Source organism: Cucumis sativus, chromosome 4 (assembly GCF_000004075.3).
Source record: "Cucumis sativus cultivar 9930 chromosome 4, Cucumber_9930_V3, whole genome shotgun sequence".
NCBI lineage: Eukaryota > Viridiplantae > Streptophyta > Magnoliopsida > Cucurbitales > Cucurbitaceae > Cucumis > Cucumis sativus.
In genome coordinates this window covers 10711661-10730724 of record NC_026658.2, presented here as the reverse complement: position 1 = coordinate 10730724, position 19064 = coordinate 10711661, and the positions used below count along the sequence as shown (strand labels likewise).

At 41.5% G+C, this 19064-nt stretch overlaps 1 protein-coding gene across 13 annotated transcripts in view; it reads left to right on the top strand.

Annotated features, from left to right (window-relative positions):
* The window catches only part of LOC116403299 (pentatricopeptide repeat-containing protein At4g35130, chloroplastic-like), a 49799-nt gene that overhangs the window by 5544 nt on the left and 25191 nt on the right, over nucleotides 1-19064 (top strand). Inside the window, exon 2 of one of the 13 annotated variants that reach the window (XM_031883927.1) lies at nucleotides 17329-17582. The exons of 11 other annotated variants lie outside the window; for them this stretch is intronic. The gene's annotated coding sequence lies outside the window, so the exon portion shown is untranslated. Of the gene's footprint in view, nucleotides 1-16760; nucleotides 17216-17328; nucleotides 17583-19064 lie in introns of those variants that run through there. One more of the 13 variants, XM_031883928.1, reaches the window with a different exon arrangement.

Sequence of the window (19064 nt, the reverse complement as noted above, 5' to 3'; positions counted from 1 at the left end):
GTGCAGTGGTGCTGGATTTTAGGGTAGTATCAAACTTCTTCCAAAGAGTTCCAAAATTAACTTAGAAATTTGACATCTCTATCATATATAATTGTCTTAGGAATCCCGTGAAGCCTTACTACCTCTCTAAAGAAGAGGGTAGCAACATAAACATCGGTTGTTTTCTTGCCAGCTAGAAAGTGAGCCATTTTACTGAATCTGTCAATGACTACCATCACTGCATCATAGCCTCCTTGTGTCTTAGGTAGGCCCACGCCAAAGTCTATTGATAGGTCTTTCTAGATGTTCTTAGGAATTGGGAGAGGTGAATATGGCCCTGCACTTGTTGAGCTTTTGACAAACTGCACACCTCTTTACAAAGTTGTTGGTATCACTCCTTGCTTGTGGCTAAAAGAACCTTTGGCTAATGATGTGGAAGGTCTTGTTGTTACACCCCACCTCGAGCACCTGCTTGCTTGGCCCGAGATGCGGTATGAAGCCAATTGATATCGCCCCCTTTAAGAACGACACCAGCTGAGCCTTAACCTTAAGGGTGTGTTTTGGGGTGGGAATTTAGGGGGATTAGGAAAAGGGTTATGGCCTAAACCTTGTTTGGGCCATGGGTTTGCATTTTTGGGGATGAGGGTTAAATAACCCTATAAATTTCCCTACTTCATCTTCTCATAACCCTACAAATTTTCCTACTTCATCTTTTCATAACCCTACAAATTTCCCTCACTTCATCTTATCATAGTACTACACACATAACCCTTCCCCCAAAAACATATTATCATAATACTGCAACAATAATCCTTCCTTCGAACACATATTATCATAATACTACCATTCATATTCCTTTCCCCGAACACATATTACCATAACACTACCAATAATAACTCTAATCTCAAACATATATAATCATAACACTAGCATCATAATCCTTTTACCCCGTAACTCTTTCCTTCCTCCAAACGCATCCTAACCATTAAACTGTAAACGACAACGGAAACTTAACACATAGATTTTTAACAACAACTGGGTAGGATTCTTTTCATTAAAACAAACTTTATATAAGTTTATACAAACACAAAACATAGCCTTATTTACATATAACAAAACCAACCATTCTAAAACCCAAGTCTGATACCACAAAGACCAACTGAATATAATTACAAGGTAACATGACACATACGATAAACAAATGAAACCCTTCCGCAGACAAGTAGTGATTCAGGCTCTAAGGACAAAATCTCTACCTGGAAAGTGAGAACATTTTGAAGAGTTTGAGCTAAACGAGCCTAGTGAGTGGTAACTTTTCTTAATACTTTTCTTAAATCTTTGTAACAGTAATATGTAAATCCTTTAAACATTAAACGATAAAACATAATGTGAAAGCTTTAAACCTTTAAGCAAATGTAAAACAATTACATAATCCTGGTTTTTCTTGCTCGAAACTCAAGTATCTACTCCTGAGAGGTAAGCGTCCTTACCTCTAATTCCTTGGTGCCCACGCCTGCCTCATAACGGGTAATTTAAATCTTGTCTCGTTACGGATAAATTTTAAGCCTGTCTCGTTACGAGTAATCCTACCCCATTATGAATAATTTTTGAGATAGCTTGGTTCTGATAAAACATTTATAAAACATAAACCTTAAACTTCTTTGAGTAAGCCTTAAACAATATTTCTTTGATAAACTCCTTTTTCGGTAAGCTTAAAACATTCCTCAAAAAACAATATGCTTGAGTAAATATCTTTAAACAATAACATGCATGAAAGGCTTTTCATAACGTAACTTAAAACATTTAACACAAACCATTCATAAATTACAGCTTGAAATCACTTTAAATAAATCATTTTCAAGCAGACGGGTAGCAACGTTTCAAACTTTGGGGGACACGGTCTCTACTTAGAAAGTGAGTGGTAACTTTTCTAAATTCTTTTCATAAATCTTTGTAGCAGTAAAATGTAAATCCTTTAAACAGTAAACGATCAATCACAAAGTGAAAGCTTTAAACTTTTAAGCAATTGTAAAATAATAACATAATCCTGGTTTTTCCTGCTCGAAACTCAAGTATCTACTCCTGAGAGGTAAGCGTCCCTACCTCTAATTCCTTGGTGCCCCACCCCTGCCTCATAACGGGTAACTTTAATCCTACCTTGTTACGGGTAAATTTTTAAGCTTGCCCCATTACGAGTAATCCTGCCTTGTTATGATCAATTTTTGAGATAGGTTGGTTCCTATAAAACATTCATAAAACATAAACCTTAAACTTCCTTGAGTAAGCCTTCAACTTTTCTTTGATAAACTCCTTTTCCAGTAAGCTTATTCTTCAATAAACAATATGCTTGAATAAATACCTTTAAACAATAACATGCTTGAAAGACTTTTCATAACATAACTTAAACATTTAATCATCAATCATTTATAAATCATGACTTAAACATGCTTGAAATCACTTTAAATAAAACATTTTCCACTCATAGATACAAGCTCAAATCCCTGGCCTATAAATTTGCCCGATCTCCTCTTGTCTTGAAAATATGGTGAAATAATCCAATTAATTCTCTTTTACCAAGAAACTATCAAAGGTGTACATAGAATTTTCAAAATTGACCAAAAAGGCCTAAAATCATGTCATGATACATGCTGGTGCACAGGTGGTGGGGTGGGCAGCAGGCCTTGGCCGTGCGCTGGGTGTAACGGACATACTTGTCCAAGGTGTGTTTACCTATGGCCGTATGCTCCGATTAGCCCCAAGTTATCTTGTCTTTATGTCTTGTATGTAGTTTAGGTAGTTGCTTTCAATTTCAAGTCGATATGCTTGGGTGTGACGTTTCGGCATTTTGCATATGCAAGCCTGCCAGAGATGAAAAAGTTAAAAATGTACTATAGGGGAGTCATACCTGTTGAATCCCCGCCCAAGCCTTGTCGTACTCCTTGCAACCTATGCTTTCTTATTGCAATTGACAGTCTTCAATGCTTGTTTTAACAATGTTTTCAATCAATTTAATCATCTTTCACGTTTTCTAAAAATATTTTCCAAGAACGTGAGGGGAGGTTGAAGCATGTGTTAAAGTTGTCCGCGATTTGCGGATTTTGATCGGCTGACTTGTTCGTCGAGCTAGAACAAGTGCCGCACAATCGTTCACATCGTGTTTGAAGGACTACGATTGGGACAAGTGGTATCAGAGCCACGTTGGCTAGTTGACAGTGCGTGACAGAAAGATGTCGGTGGCGAAACAGTCTAGCAAGACCCATAATGAGCGACTTGTGGGAACCGAAGAGCAGATGCTCTACCTGGTGGAAGTTCCTGATTCCATCCGGTTCTTGGAACAGCGGCTTGAGGATATTGCCAAGAAAGCTAATGGCATTGAAGCCGTGTCCGGTTGCCTTGACGGACTACCCATCCAAGAGTTACTGACTAGAGTCGACACTCTAGAGTCCCAAGTTTTGAGAACGGGAAATGTCACCTACGAGCGTGGGGACAGTTCATCGGGCTCTGTTGCCTAGATGGAAGAACGAGTTATGGAGCTTGATAACTCGCAAAAGAACATGTTGGAGATGATCAACGGCATGACAGAGGATTTTCGAGCAACCCTCGATGTCGTGAGGAATGAGCTCGCAGAGATAACACGAGAGTGAACCTTACTATGCGAGCACTAGCAAACCAGGCTCCAGCTGGAGGAGCCATTCCTGTGGGCAGGATCAAGGTTCCTGAGCCCAAGCCCTTCTGTGGAGCGAGAGACGCCAAGACATTGGAAAACTTCATCTTTGATGTCGAGCAGTATTTCAAAGCCACGAACACAATTACTGAAGAGGCCAAGGTGACGTTGGCAACCATGCATCTGTCAGAAGATGCGAAGTTATGGTGGAGGTCCCGATACATGGACATTCAAGAAGGGCGTTGCACAATCGACATGTGGGATGCCCTAAAAGGAGAACTTCGTTCGCAATTTTTTCCTGAGAATGTCGAAATTCTAGCCCGACGGAAGCTGCGTGAATTGAAGCACACAGGGAACATTCGGGACTACGTGAAACAGTTTGCGGGGGTGATGTTGGACATACGCGACATGACCGAGAAAGACAAAGTTTTCTGTTTTGTCGAGGGCTTGAAGCCTTGGGCTAGGACCAAGTTGTATGAGCAACGAATCCAAGACCTCACGTCAGCATACGCAGTGGCTGAACAGTTGTTTGACTTATCTAGCGAATCTCAGGATGCAAGATGGCATCAAGCTTCCTCACCTGGAGGAAACAGAAATAACCGCCCAAATTCCCGAAGACTGCAGGGGGAGACAAGCGACAAGGCGGAGATCGCAAGCCCTTCCAAGCGAATACAGGAAACAACTGGCGAGGACCAAACAATCAAAACAACTCCGGTCGTTCCATCAGTTGTTTCATATGTAAAGGGCCCCATCTTGCCAGAGAGTGCACCAACCGTACCGCCTTCAACGCTTTTCAAGCCACCCTAGCCTCAGACTCAGACGATAGATTGAGTCAGACTGAAGGAGACGTTGGACAAATAGAAGAGAGCGAGAATCCTCGGATGGGGGCCCTAAAGTTTCTGTCATCGCTCCAGAAGAAGATGGGGAGACAAGTGGACAGGCAAAGAATGGTCTCATGTACGTAGACTGTTGGGTCAACCAGAAGCCACCCAAGAGCACTATGGTGGATTCTGGTGCCACCCATAACTTCATTGCAGAGGCAGAAGTCCTTCAAACACGATGTGAACGATTGTGCGACACTTGTTCTAGCTCGACGAACAAGTCAGCCGATCAAAATCCGCAAATCGCGAACAACTTTAACACATGCTTCAACCTCCCCTCACGTTCTTGGAAAATATTTTTAGAAAACGTGAAAGATGATTAAATTGATTGAAAACATTGTTAAAACAAGCATTGAAGACTGTCAATTGCAATAAGAAAGTTTGTTAAAACGTACATGAGATTCAGCCGTCTGGCTTCTGCCTCTGCAATGAAGTTATGGGTGGCACCAGAATCCACCATAGTACTCTTGGGTGGCTTCTGGTTGACCCAACAGTCCACGTACATGAGACCATTCTTTGCTTGTCCACTAGTCTCCCCCATCTTCTTCTGGAGCGATGACAGAAACTTTAGGGCCCCCATCCGAGGATTCTCGCCCTCTTCTATCTGTCCAACGTCTCCTTCAGTCTGACTCAATTTATCGTCTGAGTCTGAGGCTAGGGTGGCTTGAAAAGCGTTGAAGGCAGTACGGTTGGGGCACTCTCTGGCAAGATGGGGCCCTTTACATATGAAACAACTGATGGAACGACCGGAGTTGTTCTGATTGTTTGGTCCTCGCCAGTTGTTTCCTGCATTCGCTTGGAAGGGCCTGCGATCTCCACCTTGTCGCTTGTCTCCCCCTGCAGTCTTCGGGGAATTTGGGCAGTTGTTTCTTTTTCCTCCAAGTGAGGAAGCTTGATGCCGTCTTGCATCCTGGGATTCGCTAGATAAGTCAAACAACCGTTCAGCCACTGCGTATGCTGACGTGAGGTCTTGGATTCGTTGCTCATACAACTTGGTCCTAGCCCACGGCTTCAAGCCCTCGACAAAACAGAAAACTTTGTCTTTCTCGGTCATGTCGCGTATGTCCAACATCACCCCCGCAAACTGTTTCACATAGTCCCGAATGTTCCCCGTGTGCTTCAATTCACGCAGCTTCCGTCGTGCTAGAATTTCGACATTCTCAGAGAAAAATTGCGAACGAAGTTCTCCTTTTAGGGCATCCCACGTGTCGATTGTGCAACGCCCTTCTTGAATGTCCATGTATTGGGACCTCCACCATAACTTCGCATCTTCTGACAGATGCATGGTTGCCAACGTCACCTTGGCCTCTTCAGTAATTGTGTTCGTGGCTTTGAAATACTGCTCGACATCAAAGATGAAGTTTTCCAATGCCTTGGCGTCTCTCGCCCCACAGAAGGGCTTGGGCTCAGGAACCTTGATCCTGCCCACAGGAATGGCTCCTCCAGCTGAAGCCTGGTTTGCTAGTGCTCGCATAGTAAGGTTCACTCTCGTGTTATCTCTGCGAGCTCATTCCTCACGACATCGAGGGTTGCTCGAAAATCCTCTGTTATGCCGTTGATCATCTCCAACATGTTCTTTTGCGAGTTATCAAGCTCCATAACTCGTTCTTCCATCTGGGCAACAGAGCCCGATGAACTGTCCCCACGCTCGTAGGTGAGATTTCCTGTTCTCAAAACTTGGGACTCTAGAGTGTCGACTCTAGTCAGTAACTCTTGGATGGGTAGTCCGTCAAGGCGACCGAACATGGCTTCAATGCCATTAGCTTTCATGGCAATATCCTCAAGCCGCTGTTCCAAGAACCGGATGGAATCAGAAACTTCCACCAGGTAGAGCATCTGCTCTTCGATTCCCACAAGTCATTCATTATGGGTCTTGCTAGACTGTTTCGCGACTGACATCTTTCTGTCACGCACCGTCAACTAGCCAACTTGGCTCTGATACCACTTGTCACAATCGTACTCCTTCAAACACGATGTGAACGATTGTTCAGCACTTGTTCTAGCTCGACGAACAAGTCAGCCGATCAAAATCCGCAAATCGCGGACAACTTTAACACATGCTTCAACCTCCCCTCACGTTCTTGGAAAATATTTTTAAAAAATGTGAAAGATGATTAAATTGATTGAAAACATTGTTAAAACAAGCATTGAAGACTGTCAATTGCAATAAGAAAGAATAGGTTGCAAAGAGTACGACAAGGCTTGGGCGGGGATTCAACATGTATGACTCCCCTATAGTACATTTTTAACTTTTTCATCTCTGGCAGGCTTGCATATGCAAAATGCCGAAACGTCACACCCAAGCATATCGACTCGAAATTGAAAGCAACTACCTAAACTACATACAAGACATAAAGACAAGATAAATTGGGGCTAATCGGAGCATACGGCCATAGGTAACACACCTTGGACAAGTATGTCCGTTACACCGTGCAGCCCTCCTCGCATGCCGCCTTGGTTGCGTGCGCCAACCTCAACACAAAATAACCTCTATGAACATCAAACCGCCTGCCCATCTTGCCTAGCATAGCCCATCACTCGGCCAACCACCAACTTGCCCAGAAACTCAATTTTCGTCCAAAAACATGACCCGACTTTGAAAAATAATAACATAAAATCCAGAACTCTTTTGAGGAAACTTCCTTCTAAAAAAATACTTAAAAATGTCATAACTTTTTTATCTTAAAATTTAAGCTTCAGATTCCAAAGGATGAACTTTGCAGCCCTCTGGAAATCAACCTTGCTCAGATTCACCTAAAAACCGACTTTCCTCTCTTTCTTGAACTCCAACTCAACCCTCCCTTGCTCAAATTCGTTCGGCAGCCCCAATCTAAAAAACTAGACTCAATTTGTGATCTTTTGAGAGTAATTTCAGCCCAAACATATAAGTGAAAGGAGAGAAATGTTCATTTGAAGTGACCTATTTATATTGGAACTTGCATCAATTTTTATTGACACCTTCTACTAGCTGAAATCTAAGTTAAACATGCAAGGACACCTATAAAGCACTTCACCGCTTCCACCTCTTCATCATGTTGCCTAACCAAAACGCCTAATGTCCCTTGACAAATCCAAAACGCCTAGTGTCAATGCATTGCTAACCTCTTTTCCCTTCTCACATGCCAAGCTTCTCGCTCAACAACCTTCTTGCATAATCTCTAAATGCCCACATAACCTCTAATTGACAACCCTCTGATGAAACATCTGATTTCCCAATGTAAAGTATTGGGAAAGGAATACGTACTATATTGATAGGAAATTAAGAAACTACAATATCGTAATCGAATTGGTTAAGGTACCAGTTCGTTGAACTCTACCTCCCCTCTCTGCTATTCTTTCTCTCAAGAATACACAAAAATATTCTCACAAAAAACATGCTCTCCCTACTCTCCCCTGCTCTATTTATTTCACTCCTCCACTCACTGTGGTCCCCCCTTCCTTCCAATCGTTTCCTTCATGGTGGTCCCTCTTGGGTTGTTACATTCTCCACTAATTTCTTGTCCTTCCTATTTTCGTTCAGCTTCTTCCTTCTACTGTACTGGTGTATTATGGGAGGTCTAACATTGCATTCCGGTCCAGTTTCACCTTGTCCCCAAGGTGGAAATCAGGAAACGACTGTTGAAAGTCATCATAATTCGCCCACGTTGCTTCATGCCTCGGCAGTCCCTTCCAGCTCATTAAAACTTCCCAAGCTCCTTTCGCATTCTTCTGATAGTCGTAGACCTCTTTCGGTATTGCTAGTCACTCATGATTTTCGGTCAAGAAGGATACCAATTCTTCTTCGTTAGCGCATTCCCCGAAAGCTTTCTTCAACTGTGAAATGTGGAAAACCAAACGAATTGTTGCTGCAGCAGGTAACTCCAGTCTATATGCCACCGGTCCAATTTTTTCGAGTACTCGATAAGGCCCAAAATATTTAGGTGATAGCTTTTCATTCCTCCTCTGATGCATAGTGGCTTTCCTGTAGGGACGGATTTTCAAGAACACCATGTCCCCTTTCTCAAATTCCACGTGCCTTCTTTTCATATCTTCCTAGCTCTTCATCTTGTCCTGTGCTATGCACAAATGTTCCTTTAACACTCCTAAAGCTATATCTCTTTCTTTGAGCTGCTCATCCCATGTGGAAATGGAAGTCCCACAGTCTCCATAATATATCAGGGCTGGTGGGGCACGTCCGTATACTGCTTGAAAGGGAGATACTCCTAAGGAACACTGATACGCGGTATTATACCAATATTCAGCCCAAGGAATCCATTTCATCCATTCTTTTGGACGCTTTCCACAAAAACATCTTAAGTAAATCTCCACTGACCTGTTAACCACCTCGGTCTGACCATCCGTTTGAGGATGATATGTGGTACTCCGGTTCAATTTCGTGCCTGCCATACGAAACATTTCCTTCCAAAATTTGCTCATAAAGATCTTATCACGGTCAGAAACTATTGACTGTGGGAAACCGTTCAATCTTACAACTTTTTTCACAAACAATTCCACAACCACCTTGGCATCAAACGGATGTTTAAGGCCCAGAAAGTGAGCATACTTGCTGAAACGATCAACCACCACAAAAATTACCTCATATCCACAGGACTTGGGTAGTCCTTCGATGAAGTCCATAGAAATGTCTTCCCATATTCTACTTGGTATCTCCAAGGGAGTTAATAAACCTGCCGGTGAAAGGGCTAAGGTTTTATTTCGCTGACACGTGGCACACTCTTCACAATACTTCTGTATTTCAGCTTTCATGCCAACCCAGAACAACTCTTCGGTTAGTCTCTCGTATGTTCTTAGGAACCCAGAATGTCCTCCCAACACAGAGTAATGGTATGTATGCAGAATAGTAGGAATCAATGCAGATTTTTTTGCAATTACTATTCTTCTCTTGTACTTAAGTAGTTTTTGTTGCCACGTATAATTCTTCACTTCTTCACCTTTCTGCAACCTGTTAATGATTTCCTTCCAAAATTCATCCTCCTTTACTTCTTCCATTACGACCTTTAGATCCACCAATGTAGGGGCAGTTAAGTGGTTGAGGTGTGCCACAGGGATTACTCGAGACAAAGCATCAGCTGCCTTGTTTTCTAGGCCGAGCTTATAAATCACATCAAATGAATAGCCAAGTAACTTTGCAATCCATTTTTGGTATTGTGGTTGGATTACCCTCTGTTCCAATAAGAACTTGAGAGAACGTTGATAAGTTTTGACGATGAATGTCCGACCTAACATGTATGGCCTCCAACGTTGCACTGCCAACACGACCGCCATCAACTCTCTTTCATAGACTGGTCGGGCACGGTCCCTCATAGCTAAAGTGTGGCTGTAGAAAGACAATTGGTCTTTTGTTCTGCATTAGGACAGCTCCCACCCCATAACTAGATGCATCAGTTTCCACTTCAAAAGGTGCATTGAAGTCTGGAAGAGCCAGAGTATGCAGAGTCATAATGGCCTATTGTAATCTTTCAAACGCTGCTTGAGCTTTCTGATTCCATTTAAAGGATCCCAACTTCAATAGCTGCGTTAAGGGGGTCGCAATGGACTCATAATGCTGTACAAATCGACGGTAGTACCCAGTCAATCCCAAAAATCCTCTCACTTCACGCACATTCGTTGGAACCGGCCATTGTTTGATTGATCTGATTTTTTCGGGATCCACTTCCACCCCATTCCTAGACAGCATGTGACCCAAATACTCAAGTTTAGTAGCTGCGAAACTGCACTTCTTCTTATTAGCAAACAATCTATGACTTCTCAAGACTTCCAACACCAATTCTATATGTTGGCAGTGTTCTTCCCATCCTCTACTTTATACCAAAATGTTATCGAAAAAGACTAGGACAAACTTCCGCAAGTAGGCTCTAAAGATATTATTCATTACGGACTGAAACATTGCCGGAGCATTTGTGAGTCCAAACGGCATTAATAAGAATTCATAATGCTCTTCATGAGTCCTAAAGGCCCATCTTTTCTATGTTATGACTACACATCCTAATTTGGTGATAACCAACCTTTAAATCAATTTTAGAAAATAGGTTCGCTCCATTTAATTCATCGAACAATTCTTCAACCACAAGGATTGGGAACTTTTCTGGGATGGTGATATTGTTGAGTGCTCTGTAGTCCATGCAAAAACACCAACTCCCATCTTTTTTCTTTACTAATAAGACTGGGCTTGAGTATGAGCTGGTACTTGGGCGGATAATCCCGGATGAGAGCATTTCATCCATTAATTTCTCCATTTCCTCCTTATGTTGAAAGGCATATCTATAAGGTCTGACGTTGATTGGATCGCTGCCACCCTTGATGTGTATATGATGTTTAATATCCCTCTCCGGTGGTAATTATTTGGGCCATTCAAACACATCCTCGTACTGTCTTAGCATTGCCTGCACTTTTTCTGGTATGCTAATGAGCCCATCCTCTGCTCTTGGCTCATACTCCATGATTCTTGTTTCCAGGGCTCGACATTCAACCAAATATCCCAGATCCGAATCAGTCCATGACTTTGTTAAATTCTTCAGGCTGACTTCTGTCCTGGTTAGACTGAGGTCCCCTTTTATTATCACCTTCCTATTGTCATGAGAAAACGACATGATCAGGTTCTTCCAGTCCATCTCTGTTACCCCTAGGGAATATAGCCACTGCATACCCAGTATTACGTCCACTCCTCCAAGCTTCAGTGGCAGAAAATCTGCAGTAACGATCCAACCATTGAGACTAAGTTTCACCTGTTCGCACACTCCTTTTCCTTTAATCGCCATTCCGGATCCCAAAATTACCCCATAATTGGAGATGTCTTTGGTTGGAAGTTGCAATGAGGTTACCGGTTTGTCTGATATGAAGTTGTATGGCGCCGCAGTCGACTAGCATGACAACTTCTTTTTCTTGGATCAACCCCCTTATCTTCATAGTCATAGGATTCGTTAACCCAACCACCGAATTAATACAAAGTTCTACTACTCCTTCGATGCCTCCTTGTAACTCCATGGCATTCAACTCCCCTTGCTTATACTCCTCTTCCTCGAAAATTTCTTCTTCCACATTATCGACCCTTACTACAAACATTTGTAACTCACATGGATTCTTTGCCTTGCATTTATGCCCTGGGTAATACTTTTCATCACACTTGAAACAAAGCCCTTTCTCTAAAACTCCGCGTTGGATAACCTCTTAGATGGCCCCTCTTTCTTAACTTCCACCGCCGGGGCCCCTCTGAGCGTAATCGTCCTAATCGGAAAAACGGTGTTCCCCTTTATTTGCTGGTCATTTACAACCGTATTTATTTGGCGATAGTGTGGGGGTGGTTTGGGAATTTCGCTCCTGAATAACCAGGAAGATTTGATTCCCTTCTCACGATTTCTCGGTTTTCTACCATCTGTGCATACATCATCATCTCGGCCAATCCAACGGGTTGACAGAACTCCACTTCCACCTTAATCCACGACAACAATCCCCCCATAAGGCATAAACGTCTCCTCCATAATTTTCTCCTGAATATCTGCTAATGGCGCTACCCATTTATCGAACAGATTCCAATATTCTTCTACGCTTGATTCCTGCTGTATACATAAGAATCGGCCGTATAAAGATCCTTCGCTTATAGATCGAAATCGTATCAATAAGCGTTCCTTCAGGTTTAACCAATCGGTAAACTTATCTCTCTCTTCTTGGGATCAATACCAATTCAGAGCCGGGCCTTCAAAACTAATCGTAGCTACAGTGAGCCTTTTCGAATAAGTTAACTTATGTATTTGAAAATACCTGTCAGCTCTGAACCATGAGTCGGGGTCGTCACAGTTAAACACTGGCATTTCCACTTTCTTGAACTTGCTCCGATCGTTGTTCTCCCCTTCGCTGTCACCCTTCTTTTCTGGCGTGTCGTTTTTGGTCTCCTTGCTCATCGAACTCTCCCCTTCAACCGATTTCATCGTTATAGTTGTTTGCACAGGTGACTCAATCCCCTTACCACTTGCTAGTACTCGTTCCTTCGCCATCGTTTCCCTGAATATCATTACCATCTGGTGAGTTTTCTCTACTTGAGCCTGTAGGCCTTCCATGTTTTGCAAAATCGTCGTGAGTTTCTCCTCCAGCTGGTATTTTACTAAGTTCTTGTTCGTGTGCTTCCATCCTCTCTTCGATTCTTGTTTGAACCATGATTGCTCTTCTTTCCGGATCGTCGTGCTCTGATACCAATTTGATGAAACACCCGATTTCCCAATGTAAAGTACTGGGAAAGGAATACTTACTATATTGACAGGAGATTAAGAAACTACAATATCGTAATCGAATTGGTTAAGGTACCAGTTTGATGAACTCTACCTCTCCTCTCTGCTATTCTTTCTCTCAAGAATACACATAAATATTCTCACCAAAAACATGCCCTCCCTACTCTCCCCTGCTCTATTTATTTCACTCCTCCACTCACTGTGGTCCCCTCCTCCTTCCAACCGTTTCCTTCAAGGTGGTCCTTCTTAGGTTGTTACATTCTCCACTAATTTCTTGTCCTTCCTATTTCCCTTCAGCTTCTTCCTTCTACTGTACTGGTGTATTATGGGAGGTCTAACACCCTCCTCATCCATTAACACTTCTTTAGAGGTTCTTTTCTCGCCTAGTGCACAACCAACAAACCAAAAAACTTCTAAAACGCCTACTAACCTCTTTAGAGATTATTTTCTTTCTCTTGGCTGCACAATGCACCATCAAGATAACCTCTGAACACTTTGTCATGCTCTAAACAACACCAACACCACATAACCTCTAAAACACCTTGCTCTTAAGTTTCAACACTAGCCAAATTTTCCCTCTTTTCCAACTAACCATGACATGTTTATCCTTAACTCCCTTCAACACTTAGACTTCCCATCAGTTCAAAGAACTTAAGTTTTCTTCCAAGGTTCGGGATTTACACTTGTCTTGACCAAAATGGCCAGTTGATCCTCCAGCGTGGGCTTCTTTGATCAAGACTTCCTTTAAGGATGTGTGAGGGACACAAAGTTGGTTGCATTTAAAAAGGAACCCTTCAATTAAGTGGAAGTCCTCTTCTTGGATATGATTAGAGCAGTTGCTCCGTATCCTCCCAAAATCTTCATCATTTTCATATAATCCTGGATGATGGTTGAATGCTACCATCTCGACCCAGAGGATGGTCAATAAGGTTCCTTTTCTACTCAATGCATATGCTAGCTTATTCTCTTTCCCAACTTGATGCTTGATAGTAAATTCAAAACGTTAGATGTACGATATCCAACGGGCATGCATTTTGTTAATACTCTTTTGGGCTTGTAGGTACTTAAAGGAAAAAAAGAAGGTTTGTGAGAAGGATGAACTCCTTGGACAAAAGATAGTGCTCCCATTGCTTCAAAGCCCTCACAAGAGTATATAACTCTTGTTCGTATGTGCTCCCCGACTGTCTAGAAGAGCTTAGTTTCTCACTAAAGAATGCCACTGAATGTTCTCTTTAAGATAAGACTGCCCCAATTCCAGCTCCACAAGCATCTACCTATGGTTACTTCAAAAGGATTATTGAATTCTAAGACTGCCCTAATTCCAGCTCCACAAGCATCTACCTATGGTTACTTCAAAAGGATTATTGAATTCTGATTGTTTTAGGACCAGTTGAGTGCTAAGGTTCATTTTAATAATTTCAAAGCTTCACTGTTGATTCTTTCCTTATGAAAACCCTCCTTTCTTTAGGTAGTCAGTTATTTGGGTTGTGATAGAGCTGAAGTTTTTGATAAATTTCCTGTAGAATGATGCCAATCCCATAAAGACTTGGACCTCCTTTGCTGAATTTGGAATTGGCCAATTTGTCACAACTTCTACCTTTGCTTCATCCATTCTTATTTAATTATTGCTAATGATGAAGCCTAGGGATGAGATACTTCCTGTGCAGAAATTGCACTTCTTCATATTGATATATAACTCATTCTTCTTTAGGGCTTCAAAGACTAGTTTTAGGTGTTGGAGATGTTTGTCCTCATTTCTGCTGTACACCAAAATGTCATCAAAGTAGACAACAACAATCTTATTTAAGAAAGGGTGGAGCACCTGGTGCATTAGATGCATGAAAGTATTTGGAGCATTGGAAAGGCTGAAAGGCATTGCAAGCCATTCAAATAATCCCTCGTTTATCTTAAAGGCAGTCTTCCACTCATCCCCGGACCTTGTTCGAATCTGATGGTAGCCACTTTTTAAGTCTACCTTTGAGAAGATGAGAGCTCCTCCCAATTGGTCTAGCAAGTCACTTATTCGTGGCATAGGAAAGCGATATTTGATGGTTATTTTGTTGATGGCTCTGCTGTCAACACACATCCTCCAACTGCCATCCTTTTTCGGTGTCAATAAGGCTGGAACTGCGGTAGGACTAATTCTCAGCTATGTGTCCTTTCTTCAAGAGTTCTATCTGCTGATGCAAAATTGCTTACTCCTCTGGACTCATTCTATGTGAGGAAGGTTAGGAAGGTTAGGTCAATGTTGTGCTGTATGTCTCGTAAGGGAGGAAGTTTGGTTGGCTCTTCCTTGATTCTTGGAAATTGCTCCAATAATACTTGGATTTTTGAAGGCACATGCTCAGAGCATTTTGTGGATGGGATATCCTGCAAAAACAAGTCGTAAAATATCAGTTCCTTTCTCTTTAACAAACGATTTGTCACTTACAATGATGAAAAGGTGGTTATTGGACAGCTTTGAGTTGATGCCTTCTTCATTCTTCTTGCTAAGTGGCATTAGGATTATCTTCCTATTCATCCATTGGAACTCATAAGTATTTTCCCTTCCTTTATGGATTGCATGGATATCATATTACCATGGTCTCCCGAGTAGGATGTGGTAGACATCCATATCAAGGATATCACAAATAATCTGGTCCTTATAGCTCCCTTCGATTGACAGAGGAACTAACATATTTCAGTTATCTGTGCATCTCCCCTTTTTTGATCCAGTCTATCTTGTATGGATTGAGATGAGGTTCTGTCTTAAGGTTAAGAGCAGAAACCAGCTTCTTAGACACAATTTTCTCTGCTGGCACTATAATGATCATATTATAAACCTTGTTCTGGATAGTGCATCTAGTCTTGAAGAGGGTTGGTCTTTGTTGGTGAGAATTGTCTCCTTTAGGTGCTATCAAAACCCTTCGGAGTACACAAGAAAGTCTCTCCCCTTTATCTGGTTCGGGCTTCTTCTTCTTGATCAGCATCCTCTTCTTGTTAATTATTAGAATCTCCATCATCATCTAAAATTGCTACGGTTCTTCTTTTAGGGCACAAATTAGAAAGGTGGCCAGTTTGACCACAACGGAAGCACTTGCTCAAATTTTGCCATTGGTAGAGATTTTCACCTTGTTTCTTAGGATTCATTTCTGCCTTCCCATTTGAATCAATGCTTCCTTCCTTTTCTTGATCTTTAGCAGCTTGGGGAAGAGAGGGGGTTATTTAGTTTATGGCCGTGGACCTCCTGTTATTAGAATCATCCCATAGGCTTCTCCTAGTAGGTCTCTTGATCTGATTTCAACAAGCTCTTCAATAGATTTTGCATAGGTAATAACATCAGATAGAGTGAAAAAAAGGTTGAAGTTTAACCTTCTCTTTGATGTCATACCTTAGTCCTCCAACAAACCGATCTATCAAACGTTGTTCATTCTCCATTAGGTTTGTTCTAGCTCCCAATCGGTGGAATTCCTCAATGTATTGAACCATGGATTGACTCCCTTGCTGGCAACCTTGGGTATTGATTGTAAACGGTTTGTTCATAATTCGGGGGAAGGAATCTAGCCTTCATCAACTTCTTCATTTTCTCCCATGACACAATAGGCCTCTTGCCATTTCTTCTTCCATTGGCTTCAACTTCCTCCCACCATGTTAAAGCTCTAGCTTTCAATCTCAAAGCAACCAAGTGCACTTTCTTCCTCTTGGGTGTATTCATATACTAAAAACAATTTCAGTATTTTTAAGCTAATCTAAAAAGGTTTCGATATTCCCCTTACCATCATAAGTAGGCAAATCGATCTTCATTTTGTACTCGACTAGTTCTTTCTTCTATCTTCATAATGTGGCCAAAACCTCCTTTCTTGATCATCCATCAATCTTTCTTGATGTTCATCTTCTATGGAACTCCAATGTTGTGGATCTTGAAAGCAATCTTGAAATCTTGGGGAAGTTCTTGATAATCTTGATTGAGTCCCCTACGTTCTTGAGTTTCAAATCTCCTTTCTTGATGGATTCTTTCCATGCTTTGATGTCCAGCTCCTCGAATGCCACGTTGTCCCCGCTATTGAACAAATTCAGGCCATTCTTCATGCACTACTTGAGGTAGAGCCATTGCTTCAGCTCTTTGTAGCATTTCTCGAAGGCTGCTTCAATTCTCTCCATTGAAACCTCCATAGACACCAAGCGACGCGAGGTGATTCTTGGAGAGGACAAAGTTTGAGTCTGCCTCTTGGTTTTGAGCAAGATAAAAGCTGCTGGTTGATTAGTGTCACGACCATGCTTGTCCAAGACGTTTTTTGCCTATGGCTGCATGCTCAAACATTCTCAAACCACTTTATCTTTGTGCTTTGTACTTAGTTTAGTCTATTGCTTTCCTTTTTATGTCATTGACCTTGAGTATGACGTTTCACACTTTTCATGTGCAAGTCTATCAAAGCTTACAAACCTAAAATCTTCTATAGGGGAGACATACTACTTGAATCCTTGACCAATCCTTGTTGTACTCTTTGCAATTGACAATCTTCAATACTTTCTTTAATGATGTTTTCAATTCTTTTCTTTCTCTCTCATGTTTTATAAAACCAAATTCTCTCAAAACGTGAAGGGAGACTACATCGTACCGTGAGTTTGCTCGCGACTTTTGGATTTAATATGACTGACTTGTTCTCCGAGTTAGATCAAGCGCCGTACAACCATCTGTCTCGTGTTTGAAAAGTTGCGATTGTGACAATTAGCACACTGGACAACTATAGGTTCTGAGAGCTTTATGGTAATCTGATACCAATTTAGTGTAAGTATCAAAGTGTTTTTTTGTTTGAATGAATTCTATTTGTCAATGTGAGGGAGAAGTTTTATTTATAGAGGAAACTTTGATATAAAGTTAGTTATTGAGTAACTAACTAATAAGTTTAACAAACTAAAAGCTTTAGTTAAGAACAACTAACTAAGTAGTTCATGTTACGCCATAAAAGGAATATGTCAGGCTACCAATTATAATATCAAATAAAATACCTCAACAATTGCTAAATAGAGACGGTACTCTGATATTCTTTATTTATATATAAGCCAAAAGATGTTTACAAGTCACAATATAGATAAGCAAGAAAAGAAACAACAAATAAAACATACCAACCCCCTTTACATAGATAAGAGACCCTTTTCGGCTACAGCACCTACACATCATAAAGATGACAAAATAAAACCTACTACCCTCTCTCTATCAATCGCTATTTATAGCCCTTCCTATCTTTCTTCTCGGTGGGCCTTACTCTGCACGATCCTTTTCTCCAATAAGTCCTTATCATTAATAGCTGATGTATTTACCTTTTTACCCTTCATCATATATATATGAATAATTGGGGGCCTTACAATACCCCTCGGCTTTAGATTCACCTTGTCCTCAAGGTGGAAGGTGGGAAATTGTTGGTTCATCTGATAAACTGTTTCCCACGTCGCCTCAGTCTCAGGTAGACCCTTCCATTTCACCAACCAGTCATTGGCTCCTAAGTCTTTATTCCAACGAACTCCTAGCATAGTTTTTGGCCACAATTGCAGCTCGAATTCTTCTGTCAATACTGGTTGCTGGTGTTGTACCACTTGTTGATTTCCTAGCTTGAGCGTCGATTGGGAGATGTGGAAGACATTGTGAATAACTGCTTCTGGTGGGAGCTGTAGTCTATAAGCTACTTCGCCTATTTCTTCAACTATTTTATAGGGTCCATAGAACTTAGGTGCGAATTTTTCACACCTCTTTCAAGCTAAGGAACGTTGTCGGTATGGTCTCAGTTTCAGGTACACCTCATCTCCTACCTTGAATTTCCTTCAAAGCATTCAGTGCCATGTCCCTTTCCTTCTTGCCATATACAATCTGGAAGGGATTGAAGTCCCTTTCCTTCTTGCCATATACAATCTGGAAGGGATTGGTTTTCGTTGAGGCATAGAAGGTTGTGTTATACCACAATTCAGCCCATGGAATGAATTTACACTTATGAGGCTTCTCATTGCAGAAACATTTCAGATATGTCTCAACAGTTCACCCTTTTTGTCCGTCCATTTGTTTGTGGGTGAAAGACTATACTTCTTTTTAAAATGGTTCCCATGGTAGCAAATAGTTCCTTCCAAAAATTGCTAATAAATATCTTGTCCCTGTCTGAGATAATGGATTTTGGTATGCCATGCCTGCTCACTACCTTATCAATAAACACTTCAGCCACATGTTTAGTAGTAAACGGATGCTTCATGGTAATGAAATAAAAATATTTGCTCAGTCTGTCCACTACCACCATTATCACATTCATCCCTCTAGCTTTAGGTAGCCCTTCAATGAAGTCCATGGACCAC